Below are 17,325 nucleotides of genomic sequence, written 5' to 3' on the forward strand. Positions count from 1 at the left end.
AACAAACCTATGCATGCGGACGCCTTAAACGCCAGCCGAAAATAGAGCCCGTGGTCTAAATCAAACACGTAAGGGCACAGAAAGCGGTGCAGCCCAGGAGACAGGCGTCCATAATGTCATCTCATCAACTTATTCTGGTTCAAACTTCAGTAGCCATGTACTCCCTGACGCACACGGACGCACACACACACAAACTGTAGTTTTACAAGCTCATAAAGCCAGTAAAGCTGTAAATGAATTTATGTTTATGAAACTGGAGCATCATACGGTAGATATGCAACCTACAGGTCGTTTGTCACCTTTGCACTTTTTTCAAATAATGCACCATTTCCTCCAGAAAACTGTTCAAATAAAAACATATTTTGGTATATACATACAGTACCAGTCAAATGTTTGGACACACCTACTTATTCACAGGTTTTTCTTAATTTTTTACTATTTTCCATATTGTAGAATAATAGTGAAGACATCAAAACAATGAAATAGCACATATGGTGTCTTGTTTTGCACACTTTGTACAATAATAATAAAATGCAGTACTACAGGATATTTCTTAACGTAGCTCTTTATTAGCTAGCTATAACTGGCATGTTCACATATCGCCAACCAGGATCAAACTGACCATCACCTAACCATTTGGGTGGTCTTAACCAATAAAATGGATCCAATTATAATTCAGTATGTTTGAAAGTATGAAAATTACATATGGAATCAAGTAGTAACCAAAAAAAAGTAGCCACCCTTTGCCGTGGTGACAGCTTTGCACACTCTTGGCATTCTCTCAACCAGATTCATGAGGTAGTCACCTGGAATGCATTTCAATTAACAGGTGTGCCTTGTTACAAGTTAATTTGTGGAATTCTTTACTTCTTAATGAGTTTGAGCCAATCAGTTGTGTTGTGACAAGGTAGGGGTGGTATACATACAGAAGATAGCCCTATTTGGTAAAAGACAAAGTCCATATTATGGCAAGAACAGCTCAAATAAGCAAAGATAAACAACAGTACATCATTACTTTAAGACATGAAGGTCAGTCAATACGGAACATTTCGAGAACTTTTAAAGTTTCTTCAAATGCAGTCGCAAAACCCATCAAGCTCTATGATGGAACTGGATCTCATGAGGACCGCCACAGGAAAGGAAGACCCAGAGTTACCTCTGCTGCAGAGGATAAGTTCATTAGAGTTAACTGCACCTCAGATTGCAGCCCAAATAAAAGCTTCACAGAGTTCAAGTAACAGACACATCTCAACATGAAATGTTTAAAAATATATATTTTATTTCACCTTTATTTAACCAGGTAGGCCAGTTGAGAACAAGTTCTCATTTACAACTGCGACCTGGCCAAAATAAAGCAAAGCAGTACGACAAAAACAATAACACAGTTACACATGGGATAAACAAACGTACAGTCAATAACACAATAGAAAGTCTGTTTACCTAGCAAAGACTTATAGACGACCTGGAGCCAGTGGGTTTGGCGACGAATATGTAGCAAGGACCAGCCAACGAGAGCATACAGGTCGCAGTGGTGGGTAGTATATGAGGCTTTGGTGACAAAACGGATGGCACTGGGATAGACTGCATCCAATTTGCTGAGTAGAGTGTTGGAGGCTATTTTGTAAACGACATCGCCGAAGTCAAGGATTGGTAGGATGATCAGTTTTACGAGGGTATGTTTGGCAGCATGAGTGTAGGAGGCTTTGCTCCGAAATAGGAAGCCGATTCTAGATTTAATTTTGGATTGGAGATGTTTAATGTGAATCGGGAAGGAGAGTTTACAGTCTAGCCAGACACCTAGGTATTTATAGTTGTCCACATATTCTAAGTCAGAACCGTCCAGAGTAGTGATGCTAGTCGGGCGGGCGGGTGTGGGCAGCGATCGGGTGAAGAGCATGCATTTAGTTTTACTAGCATTTAAGAGCAGTTGGAGGCCACGGAAGGAGTGTTGTATGGCGTTGAAGCTCGTTTGGAGGTTTGTTAACACAGTGTCCAAAGAAGGGCCAGATGTATATAGAATGGTGTCGTCTGCGTAGAGGTGGATCAGAGAATCACCCGCAGCAAGAGTGACATCATTGATATATACAGAGAAAAGAGTCGACACCCATAGACTGCCAGAGGTCCTGACAACAGGCCCTCCGATTTGACACACTGCACTCTATCTGAGAAGTAGTTAGTGAACCAGGCGAGGTAGTCATTAGAGAAACCAAGGCTGTTGAGTCTGCCGATAAGAATACGGCTTTTGACAGAGTCGAAAGCCTTGTCCAGGTCGATGAAGACGGCTGCACAGTACTGTCTTTTATCAATGGCGGTTATTATATGGTTTAGGTCCTTGAGCGTGGCTGAGGTGCACCAGTGACCTCAACTGTTCAGAGGAGTGTGAATCAGGCCTTTAGGTTGAATTGCTGCAAGGAACCACTACTAAAGGACACCAATAATAATAAGAGACTTGCTTGGGCCAAGAAACACGAGCAATAGACGTTAGACCGGTGGACATTTGTCCTTTTGGTCTGATGAGTTCAAATTTGAGATTTTCAGTTCCAACCGCCGTGTCTTTGTGAGACGCAGAGTTGGTGAACGGATGATATCCGCATGTGTGGTTCCCACCAAGAAGCATGGAGGAGGAGGTGTGATGGTGTAGGGGTGCTTTGCTGGTGACACTGTCAGTGATTTCTTTAGAATTCAAGGCAAACTTAAACAGCATGGCTACCCCAGTATTCTGCGGCGATACGCCATCTCATCTGGTTTGCGCTTAGTGGGACTATCGTTTGTCTTCCAACAGGACAATGACCCAACACACCTCCAGGCTGTGTAAGGGCTATTTGACCAAGAAGGACAGTGATGGAGTGCTGCATCAGATGACCTGGCCTCCACAATCACCCGACCTTAACCCAATTGAGATGGTTTGGGATGAGTTGGACCGCAGAGTGAAGGAAAAGCAGCCAACAAGTGTGGGAACACCTTCAATACTGTTGGAAAAGCATTCCAGGTGAGGCTAGTTGAGAGAATGCCAAGAGTGCGCAAAGCTGTCATCAAGGCATAGGGTGGCTACTTTGAAGAATCTCAAATATAAAATATATTTTGATTTGTTTAACACTTTTTTGGTTACCACATGATTCCATATGTGTTATGTCATAGTTTTGATGTCTTCACTATTATTCTACAGTGTAGAAAATAGTACACATAAAGAAAAACCATTGAATGAGTAGGTGTGTCCAAACCTTTTCCCTATGTAGTGCACTACTTTTGACCATGGCCCATACATAGTGCACTATGTAGGAAATAGGGTGCCATTTCGAACACATTATAGCTCCCATGGAAGACCTGGCAAGAGCTCACTCAATCACACAGGTGATTAAACCAATCTTAACACTTCATTTTTCTATTCTTGAAATGTTGTTTGAAGTGTATCTAGGAGTATTGATCTCCTTACCTTTGTAACTGTTGTGGGTCTACACTTGAGGAACCCTTTTGAGAGTGTCACTCTCCACTTCCATGGCCCAAATGGCACCTTATAATATTTCCTATATTGCACTACTTTTGACCAGAACCCTATGGTGAATAGCGTGCCATTTGGGCGATACATTTGTCAGCATTTCACTCCATGCATTCACAAAGATGGTCGAATGGTTATGCAGCATTTTTTTTAATCAGGAAAACATTGACGAGGTTAATTGGTTCAATTAATGACATCAGACAGCAAGTAACACGTCAGCTGAAATGTCTTCATCTGTGCAGCAGAGGGCAGAGTGGAATCTCTTCATGAGCATCTCTGACGATAAGAAGTGTTCCTTCACTTCACTGTCAGGGTTACCCTTCTGTCCTAAAAAAAGGTGCTATCTAGAACCTTAAAGGGTTCTTTGGCTTTCCTCACTGGAGAACCGTTTCTACACAGAGTTCTACCTGGAACCAAAAAGAGTTATCATATGGGGACAGCCGAAGAGTCCTTCTCAGCAGCAGAAGTTGTTCTGCTTACTCTCCTGCCTGTGCTTCCCTCAGGCTCTCCTGTGTATTACCATTCCTAAGATAGCACTAACAGACTGGTATCCCAGGCTGTCATTCGGCTCCTTTCCTCTCCTTGTCGTGCCAAACATCTCATGATTGGCATGACAAGGAGTTGGAATGATAGCACAAACAGATCTGGGACCAGGCTATTCTTAAGCCATCTTGTATTGATAATGACCGTGGCACGTAGTCATAAAGCGTCCCAGAGTAGGAGTGCTGATCTAGGATCCGGGAACCCATCCGTCGATATAAAATATGATTCATTATGATCTTAAAAGCTAAACTGATTCCAGATCAGCGCTACTACTCTGAGATGCTTTATGAATACAGGCCCAGAAACAAGAGGATGTGGGGTGTTCACAGAGGCTGGGAGAGGAGAGGGGTCTGGTCTAGCAGAACTCCCCCCCAGGCATTAGGAGTCAATCTACTGTAACAAACATGCTACCAGGGCCATCTGGCATGTTAGTTCATAGAGAGATTAGAGAGAGAGAGAGAGACACACACACACACACACACACACACACACACACACACACACACACACACACACACACACACACACACACACACACACACACACACACACACACACACACACACACACACACACACACACACACACACACACACACACACACACACACACACACACACACACACACACAGATGTTGAAACACAGAGTATAGGGGCATGTACAGGTATGACAGTATTAGTAATGAAGCGCTAAGCACACATACATACACACACTCAAAATCAATGAATAATGATGTTTCAGTCCATTCCAAAAACAACATTTTGTTTATTGCTTATAGGCCATACAGATTATGTTATTTTCATCCATATTGTCAGAAAATCAATCAATTTGTTTTAAGATGAAATACGTATTAACTGTTTCAAACTGTGTCAAAAAGTCCTTCAATTTGTAATATTTGTGTTGTGGAGAAATGACCAGGCAGGAGACGGGAGTACAGTTAGTTTTTGTTTACTCAAAACCTCTCGTGCTCTACAGTTCCCGGGCACACTAGTGCGCATGTGCATTTCCTATTAGGTGTAGTAACGTAACACTGTCGTAATACATCACCGCTTAGTAACAGTCGCCTAATGTTAAGTCCAAGACTTTGGAAAGCACTGGATCTTTCCTTGTTTCCTCTGCTATGTCTGAAGCAGATATGGGCAGTTCGTCAATGAGAGAGATCTGGAAGACTGCTCTATCATCTTCACTGTCGGAGTCACTATTGCATGGTAGTCTTGATAGTGCATCTGCATTTGCGTGATCACTGGATCGTCTGTACTCAATCTTGTAGTCGTAGGCTAACAATATCAGAGCCCAACGTTGCATTCGAAGTGCAGCAAGGGTTGGTATAGCTGATTTTGGTCCAAGGATGGCCAACAGAGGCTTGTGATCTTTCAGCAGTTGGAACTTCCTTCCGTACAGGTATTTGTGAAACTTCTTCACTCCGAATATTATGCTCAGGGCTTCCTTCTCAATTTGAGCATAATTTTTCTCACTTGGTGACAGAGTCCGTGATGCAAATGCAATAGGGTGTTCTTCACCTGACGATAGAACATGTGAGATGACGGCTCCTACTCCGTATGGAGATGCATCACACGCGAGTCTCAGCTTCATCTCTGTGTTGTAGTGGGCAAGCCGCTTACTCTTTAGCAGACGCTGTTTGCAAGTCTTGAATGCTTCTTCGCATTGTGGGGACCAATTCCACTTTGTATCGGCCTGCAGCAGTTGGTGAAGCGGATGCAACAATGTGGACAAGTTTGCCACAAACTTTCCGTAATAATTCAGGAGCAAGGTGCTCTCCAATGGTTGGTGCTGACACGAGGATGTCGTCCATGAAGCACACAACGTTGTCTATACCGTCCAAGATCTGATCCATTGTGTGTTGGAATAACGCTGGAGCTGTCGAGATTCCATAGGCCAAGCGATTGAATCTGAATAGCCACTTGTGTGTATTGATGGTCAGATACTGTTCTGACTCCGGATCCAGCTTCAGTTGCTGATAAGCGAATGCCAGGTGCAGCTTACTGAAAACCTTCCCACCAGCTAGAGTGGCAAACAGATCTTCAGCGTTTGGTAGTGGATATTCCTCTGGTAGTATGCAGCGATATACTGTGACCTTGTAGTCACCGCACATTCTGACGGTCTTGTCTTGCTTTGGGACTACAACAATCGGAGCGGCCCAGTCGCTCCTCGCTACTTTCGTGATTATGTTATTCTTCTGTAGGCGGTCCAGTTCCTTCTCTACTGCTTCCTTAAGAGCATAGGGAACTGGACGTGGTTTGTGAAAGATAGGCTTGGTTCCTTCTTGCACTCTGACTTTTGCTGTGAAGTCTTGTATTTCGCCGTAGCCATCTTTGAAAAGTTCTTTGTGCTTCTCCAGCATGTTAGTGAGTGTAGCCTGACTCACTGGTTTGTCCTTTCTCAGACTGAAGATTTCTCCCCAGTTCAACTTGATATTTTGTAGCCAGTTTCTGCCTAGCAAGGCTGATTTTTCTCCTTTAACAATGACAAGCGGTAGCGTCCACTCCTTCCCCTCATACCGGACTGGTACCTGGATCTGCCCTAACACAGGAATAGTGTCACCAGTGTATGAAGAAAGGCAGATGGATGCTGGCTGAAGAGGGCACTCTTTCAGTTTTTCTTTGTAGAGTCTCTCTGGAACCAGAGATACAGACGCTCCGGTGTCCAGCTGCATTTTTACTGGTTTTCCCGCTAACTCCATGTTGAGATAGATTCCATCTTTTTGTTGTTGAGCTGTGTACACTGTGAACAGTTCCAATACTGTTTCAGTTGTACCTTCCTCTTCTTGTGCTGCGTCTGACACTTTGTGCGCTCTTGCTGTGCGTTGTGAGGCTTTACACACTTTCTGTAAATGTCCAACCTTTCCACAATTGTGGCACTTTACATTTTGGAATCGACATTCACTGTGCTGATGATTATCTCCCCCACATCTGTAGCATCTTGGCTTAGACCAGGGGTGTCAAAGTCAAATGGACGGAGGGCCAAATAAAAAATTTAGCTACAAGCCGAGGGCCGGACTGTTCGAATGTTCATTGAAAATTTTTTAAATGACGCATATAGTCTAGTGAACCTAATTGAACCTACTGAAAACCTAACAAATATATTCCAATATGATCAGATAAATAAAGCAATATTTTCTTATGGCTCTGTCAGTAATCTTTAATTTTCAACAGACACAAAAGACAAATTTCCTTTATATAAAAATCCCCATAACATGAACATTAAATGAAAGAAACCGGTATTCAAGGCACCATCAGTAGCCTATATTTTCTATTTTAGCAAAAGTGGGCTAAATTTACTTCAAAGAAAAAAACAATAATAGCAATTTTCTATCATCCACTCAACTGAAATATTTTTAAAATATAATTGGATTGAAATACAATAAAATAAAGTGCAAAAATCTATTAATCAAAAACAACACTTTGTTTAAGGAGAAGTAACATGCAGTGAAAACAAATATTAAACTTTAACTTTTAAACTTGAACTGAGTAAAAACTCTAAATATGTGATTGCACAGTAATGTTCACTTGTTTGAGGTTGAGGGTGATACTTGGTGGTGTCCCATCTTTTCCACAAGTTCATCAATGTTCGGGGTAAGGCTCTGAGCTGAGGAAATCCTCAGAATTGAGTGGAGGTGTTCAGCAGTAAGTCGACTTCTGTGTGATGTTTTGTTCAGGTTCATCAAAGAAAACAGTTGTTCACACAGGTATGTGCTGCCAAACATAGACAACGTTTGAGCAGCCTGGATGCGCAGCTGGGGCATTGTGTCGGGGAGGAAACGGGCGAACTCCGCAGCACCCACTGCCGCATATTTTGCCCTCAGTGCATCATTGCATTGGAGGTCAATCAACTCCATTTGGAGGTTTGGTGGTGAGCTTTCCACGTCAACAGCAAATGGGTTACCGAGCAGTTCCAACCTGCTTTTTTGTGCTTCAAAGTCAGCAAATCGGCGTCGAAAGTCAGCGGCAAGCATACCTATTTTATCAGCCAACTGTGCGCTCGGGAACGCACTGGTAGAGAGCTTCTCTTTCATGGTCTGGCAGCTGGGAAAGTGGCTCAAATTTTCTTTCCGCATCTGCGTCTCCCACAGAGTCAGTTTGGTTTTAAATGCCTTCACTGTACTGTACATATCAGAGATGACATGATCCCGACCCTGCAGCTGCAAGTTCATTGCATTCAGATGACTCGTAATGTCACACAGAAAAGCCATTTCACACAGAAACATTTCGTCTCAGAGTTGTGTTGTGTCTTTCCCTTTGCTGTCCAAGAACAGACAAATCTCCTCACGAAGCTCGAAACATCTTTGAAGCACCTTTCCCTGGCTTAGCCATCGCACCTCTGTGTGATAAGGCAAATCACCATGCTCCGTTTCTAACTCCGTCAGAAATGCCTTGAACTGGCGGTGATTCAAACCTTTGGCTCTGATAAAGTTAACTGTGCGCGTGATGATGCTCATTACATGCTCCATTTTCAAGGCTTTACCGCACAACGCTTCCTGGTGTATGATACAATGATAAGCTGTCAGCTCACCTGTCGCGTTTTCCTCTTGCATCTTTTCCCGTATCTTCGCCACCAGTCCGCTCCTGTGTCCACACATCGCAGGTGCTCCGTCGGTTGTCATGGGAAATGGGAAACATGGGAAATGTAGTATTGGTGCGTGTAAAAGATCTGCGGGCTGCCGGCTTGCTGCGGTCTGCGGGCCGGTTCTAATAATAAATCAAGATCATCCCAGGGGCCGTAAAAAACCTTCTCGCGGGCCGGATGTGGCCCGCGGGCCTTGACTCTGACATATGTGGCTTAGACCTTTGAGATGTGGGCTGCTTTGTTCTTGTGTAACCTTGAGGACGGGACTGAGAAAAGTGTGACTTTTGTGAGCCTTTTTCACCACGTGCATCACTGACCTTGTGAACACCTTTCTGACGTTCTTCATATCCCGATAGCTCAATAGTATCCCTGTGGGCAAGCTCGAGTCCAAGTGCGATATCACAGGCTTTCCGAAAGGTCAGGTCCTTCTCTGACAGAAGCCTTCTGTGATATGCTTCACCTGTGAGACCACATACAAACTTGTCTCGAAGAGCATCATCAAGAAATTGTGCAAACTCACATGTACTTGCCAGCCTTTTCAAAGCAAGGATGTAGTCAGCCACGGTTTCCCCTTGACTCTGGTGACGTTGGTAAAATCTGAAACGTTCTGCAATGAGAATTGGCTTAGGCTTGAAATGCCTTGAAAGAGTTTGTCAGTTCTGCATAGTTCAACTCCACTGCTTTTATTGGTTCAATGAGACCTTTCAGCAATCCATACTCAGTTGGACCCAAAACACTTAGAAATACGTCTGCTTTCTTTTCATCTTTGATTTCATTTGCAGCCAGCCAATGCTCAAAACGCTCCAAATAGGAATCAAAATCCTCTTTTGTAGCCTCAAACTCTGGTACTCGACCAATGGTTGCCATTTTCACAGTTAATTGTTCAGTTTCCTTATTCCTTGTATTCCTTAATTTTCATCTAATTCTTCACTTCAGAAGTTTCTGCAATTACTTCGTTCACTGCACTCATTTGTAATAATGTACACACCGTGTTACGTTCCTTCTTCCTTTTTTTTCTTCTTGACAATATTTCTCCACTGAGATCGCCTAATTTCAATGGGTTCAATGACAGTTTTTCTTTTATTTAACCACCAGAGGGCAGTGTCGCTATTCTGGACTCCAATAGTCTTGCTACTTGGCAGCTCCTGAACACTGTACCTGCTAGCAGTGCTTAGCCTTTTTTTACTGGCGAAAGAAAATAAAAAATAACTGACGAATTACATAATTATTTTGAGTTTCATTACTCACGCAACATTCTTCCCTTCAAGCAATGTCCGTTAAAGAAGTTTAATCACCTCGTCGCCACTGTAATATTTGTGTTGTGGAGAAATGACCAGGCAGGAGACGGGAGTACAGTTAGTTTTCGTTTACTCAAAACCTCTCGTGCTCTACAGTTCCCGGGCACACTAGTGCGCATGTGCATTTCCTATTAGGCGTAGTAACGTAACACTGTCGTAATACATCACCGCTTAGTAACAGCATAGTAACTAATATAAACAGATGTAGATCCCAGATACTACACAATTATCCTCTTACAGTACATGGTGAAGAGCAGGTGACCACTAAAAGTGCTGTGGCGATTTCCATGATCATTTATCTGATTCCCAGCCCCGAGATGCATGTAGACCACATCTTCTACCTCCAGTAGCAGTGACACTCCATTGGAGGAATTAACAACATGGCCACTACCTTGGTGATCATAAGTACAAGCAAGCCATTTGTTGTTCATTCTTAAACTTCTTGTCAATAGGGGGGCGCCATTCGACTTTGTAAAAATTCGTTCCCAAATTAAACTGCCTCGTACTCAATTCTTGCTCGTACAATATGCATATTATTATTACTATTGGATAGAAAACACTCTCTAGTTTCTAAAACCGTTTGAATTATTTCTCTGAGTGAAACAGAACTCATTCTGCAGCACACTTCCTGTCAAGGAGTGAGATTTCTGAAATCGAGGTCTCTGTTCTGGGGTCAGTTTATAAATTCCCATGTAAGCTATGGGGCTACATGCACTGCATACGCCTTCCTCTAGATGTCAGTAAGCGGTGAGAATTTGAATGGAGTGGATTGCACCATCTGGGGCACTATAAATGCCCGTGGAACGGAAGGTCCGACCTTTTCAACGGGGCGCCTGGCGCAGGAGGGACATCACAATGGCGTCCTGAAAAGCTTTCGTTTTAGCAGTTCTATATCTCCGGCTCTGATTTAATTAGATTTTTGTCTTAAAAACTTCATAAGGTAGTTAATTTAAACCGACTTATAGCAGTTTATATCAGTTTATTGCGATTTTCTGGAATTCTTTGTCACGCGCTTTCACGAGTTGGACACCTCTCCTGCACATAGCTAGCGTTAGCTGCTATTTCTACAGGAGAAGAGGACATCTTTCAACCAAAAGACGATTGTTCTGGAGAAAGGACACCTTGCCCAAGATTCTGATGGAAGCTCGTCAAATAGTAAGAAGTCTTTATGCTGTTAATTCGTATTTATGTTGACAAATGTTAAACAATAATTGCGCCATGAATTTCGGTGCGGTCTCGCTTTAGCGCACGCTGTATTGCGCAGTAACGTTAATTTTAAAAATCTAACACAGCGTTGCATTAAGAACTAATGTATCTTTCATTTGCTGTCCAACCTGTATTTTTTAGTCAAGTTTATGAATAGTTTTCGATTAGATTAGGTGCCTCTCCAAGATGGCGCCGGACAGATTGCTTGAAGTTTTGACCACTACTCACATTGTATAACCACGATTTGTGCCGCTACATATGCACATTTACGAACAAACCCTATATGCATTGTGTAATATGATGTTACAGGACTGTCATCTGAAGAAGTTTATGAAGGTTAGTCAAATTATATATCTTTTGCTTGCTTGTTACGATCGCTAACCTTTGCTGCTGGTAAATGGTGTTGTGTTTCTGGCTATTGTGGTAAGCTAATATAATGCTATATTGTGTTTTCGCTGTAAAACACTTAAAAAATCTGAAATATTGGCTGGATTCACAAGATGTTTGTCTTTCATTTGCTGTACGCTGTGTATTTTTCAGAAATGTTTTATGATGAGTATTTAGGTAATTCACGAAGAATGCACATGTAGGTTGTGAACTAAAAACTCCATATACAAAAAACCTGAACAGGTACAGTTGAAGTCGGAAGTTTACATACACTTAGGTTGGAGTCATTAAAACTTGTTTTTCAACCACTCTGCAAATTTCTTGTTAACAAACCATAGTTTTGGCAAGTCGGTTAGACATCTACTTTGTGCATGACACATGTAATTTTTCCAACAATTGTTTACAGACAGATTAGTGCACTTAATTCACTGTATCACAATACCAGTGGGTCAGAAGTTTACATACACTAAGTTGACTGTGCCTTTAAACAGCTTGGAAAATTCCATAAAGTGATGTCATGGCTTTAGAAGCTTCTGATAGGCTAATTGACATCATTAGAGTCAATTGGAGGTGTACCTGTGGATATATTTCAAGGCCTACCTCTTTGCTTGACATCATGGGAAAACCAAAAGAAATCAGCCAAGACTTCAGAAAAAAAATTTAAGACCTCCACAAATCTGGTTCATCATTGGGAGCAATTTCCAAACGCCTGAAGGTACCACGTTCATCGGTACAAACAATAGTATGCAAGTATAAACACAATGGGACCACGCAGCCATCATACCACTCAGGAAGGAGACGCGTTTTGTCTCCTAGAGATTAATGTACATTGGTGCGAAAAGTGCAAATCAATCCCAGAACAACAGCAAAGGACCTTGTGAAGATGCTGGAGGAAACAGGTACAAAAGTATCTATATCCACAGTAAAACGAGTCCTATATTGACATAACCTGAAAGGCCGCTCAGCAAGGAAGAAGCCACTGCTCCAAAACCGCCATAAAAAAAGCCAGACTACTGTTTGCAACTGCACATGGGGACAAAGATTGTACTTTTTGGAGAACTGTCTTCTGGTCTGATGAAACAAAAATAGAACTGTTTGGCCATAATGACCATCGTTATATTTGGAGGAAAAAGGGGGAAGCTTGCAAGCCGAAGAACACCATCCCAAACGTGATGCACGGGGGTGGCAGCATCATGTTGTGGGGGTGCTTTGCTGCAGGAGGGACTGGTACACTTCACAAAATATATGAGCATCATGAGGTTGGAAAATGACATGGATATATTGAAGCAACATCTCAAGACATCAGTCAGGAAGTTAAAGCTTGGTCGCAAATGGGTCTTCCAAATGGACAATGACCCCAAGCATACTTCCAAAGTTGTGGCAAAATGGCTTAAGGACAACAAAGTCAAGGTATTGGAATGGCCATTACAAAGCCCTGACCTCAATCCTATAGAACATTTGTGGGCAGAACTGAAAAAGCGTGTGCGAGCAAGGAGGCCTACAAACCTGACTCAGTTACACCAGCTCTGGCAGGAGGAAGGGGCCAAAATTTACCCAACTTATTGTGGGAAGCTTGTGGAAGGCTAACCAAAATGTTTGACCAAAGTTAAACAATTTAAAGGCAATGCTACCAAATACTAACTGAGTGTATGTAAACTTCTGACCCACTGGGAATGTGATGAAAGAAATAACAGCTGAAATACATCGTTCTCTCTACTATTATTCTGACATTTCGCATTCTTAAAATAAAGTGGTGATCCTAACTGACCTAAGACAGGGAATTTTTACTAGGATTAAATGTCAGGAATTATGAAAAACTGAGTTTAAATGTATTTGGCTCAGGTGTCTGTAAACTTCCGACTTCAACTGTAGATTCCTCACAGGGATTTTCACAGCACCAGTGAAAATCCCTGTATCAGAACACAACATTAATGTAAAAACAGTGATCATTCAGAATACATAACTTTACCACCACATTTATTGCCCGTTTCCTAGAGAAAAATATAAACATACTGAACAGAATTAAGATGAAACAGCATCTATTCTCCCTCTGTTGTTTAAACATCTATGAATTCAATTCCCATCAATTTGATTGTTTATCAAAACAGCAGGTGATATATTTACTGTGTCTGTGAAGTTCTATGAATAATCACCATGATTTCAACTGTCAATAAAGATCATACCAGGACAATGGATCATTACATTTACTGTGAGTACAGACGCTGGGAAACGAGAAGCAAGTACAGGGAGTGAAGATTTAATGGATTAACAGACAAATAACAAAACAAGAACAGCGTCTTGACAGGGGGAACAAAACGGCATTAATGCTGACACGGGGATGAAACAGAGGAACAGACAGATATAGGGAAGGCAATCAAAATGTGAAGGAGTCCAGGTGAGTCCAATGAGCGCTGATGCACGTAATGATGGTGACAGGTGTGCGTAATGATGAGCAGCCTTGCGCCCTCGAGCGCCAGAGAGGGGGACGGGAGCAGGCATGCGCTGGACAAGCCGGGTGAGGCGTGGGAGCCGGGTGAGCCTGACGATCCCGCTGAGACGTGTGAGCCCGACGAGCCGGCTGAGGCATGACGTGAGGTGGGAGCCTGCCGAGCCCACCTTGGCAAGGAAACCTCTCGAGCCAGCTAAGGCGTGAAAGCCGGACGAGCCAGCTGAGGCACCCCCGGTTCCATTGGCGGTGGCACCCAGACCCGATGTCACCAACAAAAACAAACCCAAAAAGATCTCCCTGATGCTTCAAATTGTGGTGTCAGCATTCCGTGAGGACAGACTCTTGGAGACAGGAAGCAAGTACAGGGAGTGAAGATTTAATGGATAAACAGACATATAACAAAACAAGAACAGCGTCTCGACAGGGGGAATGACAATTAACTGTTTGATATCGCATACCAGGACCCTATATACTGTTTGCTTAATAAAGCTTGAATCATGCTAACTGCACATAAGCTTTAATGTGTGTGAGTTACTGCAGTCCGTTTTAGGTAACAGCACATATGAACAATTACAGCAGGGTCACCTTATGCATAGCGTTTTAGTCACATTCTCCATGTGAGACTTTTGGGATCTGAACCATCATTATGCACACCTGGCACCATCGTTAAGCGCAGCTGCACTTCATTATGAGACTCACCTGGACTCCATCACTTCACTGATTACCTCCCTTATATTTGTCACTGCCTTAGGTTTATTCCCATTAGCAGTATTGATTATGTGTTTGAGGTCCAGACGCTACTCTTGTTTTGTATCGTTCCATGGTCATTGTATTATTAAGCTCACCACCTTCTTCTCGTCTCCCAGCGTCTCTGTTACAGAATACTGCCTCAACAAATGGAAGCAGCAGGAAATCATGACATCTCCCAGTCGACGAACAGGTATATCTACGTCGTCAACAGCACGGCCAGCTGGCGCAACTGGGGATGGCTATGGAAGAGGTTCTTCGCAGTCTTCAACATCTCAAAACATACCCGAGAGGCGTTGCCTTCAACTAGGGGAGGATACTCTAACACCAGTCGAGCCAGCACACCAGTCCATTCAGCAGTCTGGCCAGGTTAGCGATGCCCGTCTGTCCCTCCCGGATAAATATGACGGAACTCCATCTAAATGCCGTGGCTTCCTAGTCCAGTGCTCCCGCTATTTTGCTCGCCAGATGGGAGCCACGGTTATTTCTCTGCTGACTGGGCGGGCGTTGGAGTGGGCTACGGCCGTCTGGGAGAGCGAAGAGGAGGTGCTGGCTTCGTATGAGGGGTTCATGGCTCTGTTCAGAGGTATCTTCGATCATCCACCGGAAGGCAGAGAGGGGGGTGAGCGCCTACTCCTACTACGGCAGGATGATCAGACCGCTGTCAAGTACGTTCTCACCTTCCGGAGGGGGGGTGGTGGTGTGTGTGTATGTCACGTCTAGTCCCTCTTCGGCGCTCGCCGTCACCGGTTTACTAATCACTGGCTCTGACAACCATCATTACGCACACCTGGCACCATCGTTATGAGACTCACCTGGACTCCATCACGTCACGGATTACCTCCCCTATATCCCTCACTCCCTTAGGTTCATTCTCCAGGCAGTATTGATTGTGTTTCATGTCCAGATGCTACTCTTGTTTTGTATCGTTCCATGTTCATTGTGTTATTAAACACACCGCCTGCTTCAACTCCCAGCATCTCCGTTACATTCAGTTTGATTCTATTCTGCTGATGTGTTTCCCCTGAATGAAAATGTGCTTTCTCTAGATGCATTGCACTCCACAAGCTGGCTCTGTGTCAGAACTGTAGAATACCTTTGGTCCCCAGAATATTACTGGCATAACAGATAATGTTCAGGAAATAGTCAGGTATTTCATTTTAAAGGCCATTTCCCTGACATTCGCTTTCATGGTAAACGCTGCGGAAGACGGCTCAAGTGTAAATTACCTTTAAAAGGCACATTGTAGATAGTGCCTTTGAATGAACCCAAACCTGAATCTCTGATATGGTCATCTGATACAAACATACAGTCAGGTCCCAAATTATTGGCACCCTTGATAAAGATGAGTAAAAAAAATTATGAAATATTACAATTACTCAGTTGAAGTCGGAAGTTACATACACTTAGCTTGGGGTCATTAAAACTTGTTTTTCAACCACTCCACAAATTTCTTGTTAACAAACTATAGTTTTGGCAAGTCGGTTAGGACATCTACTTTGTGCATGACACAAGTCATTTTTTCCAACAATTGTTTACAGACAGATTATTTCACTTATAATTCACTGTATCACAATTCCAGTGGGTCAGAAGTTTACATAAACTAAGTTGACTGTGCCTTTAAACAGCTTGAAAAATTCCAGAAAATGATGTCATGGCTTTAGAAGCTTCTGATAGGCTAATTGACATCATTTGAGTCAATTGGAGGTGTGGATGTATTTCAAGGCCTACCTTCAAACTCAGTGCCTCTTTGCGTGACATCATGGGAAGAAAAAAAAAATCAGTCAAGACCTCAGAAAAGAAATTGTAGACACAAGTTTTGTTCATCCTTGGGAGCAATTTCCAAACGCCTGAAGGTACCACGTTCATCTGTACAAACAATAGTATGCAAGTATAAACACCATGGGACCACGCAGCCAACATACCGCTCAGGAAGGAGAAGCTTTCTGTCTCCTAGAGATGTACGTACTTTGATGCGAAAAGTGCAAATCAATCCCAGAACAACAGCAAAGGACCTTGTGAAGATAATGGAGGAAACGGGTACAAAAGTATCTATATCCACAGTAAAACAAGTCCTATATCGACATAACCTGAAAGACCGCTCAGCAAGGAAGAAGCCACTGCTCCAAAACCGCCATAAAAAAGCCAGACTACGGTTTGCAACTGCACACTTTTTGGAGAACTGTCTTCTGGTCTGATGAAACAAAAATAGAACTGTTTGGCCAAAATGACCATCGTTATATTTGGAGGAAAAAGGGGGAGGCTTGCAAGCCGAAGAACACTATCCCATCCGTGAAGCACGGGGGTGGCAGCATCATGTTGTGGGGGTGCTTTGCTGCAGGAGGGACTAGTGCACTTCACAAAATAGATGGCATCATGAGGCAGGAAAATGACATGGATATATTGAAGCAACATCTCAAGACATCAGTCAGGAAGTGAAAGCTTGGTCGCAAATGGGTCTTCCAAATGGACAATGACCCCAAGCATACTTCCAAAGTTGTGGCAAAATGGCTTAAGGACAACAAAGTCAAGGTATTGGAGTGGACATCACAAAGCCCTGACCTCAATCCCATAGAAAATTTGTGGGCAGAACTGAAAAAGCGTGTGCGAGCAA

The sequence above is a fragment of the Salvelinus alpinus genome, chromosome 30 (genome assembly GCF_045679555.1).
Source record: "Salvelinus alpinus chromosome 30, SLU_Salpinus.1, whole genome shotgun sequence".
NCBI lineage: Eukaryota > Metazoa > Chordata > Actinopteri > Salmoniformes > Salmonidae > Salvelinus > Salvelinus alpinus.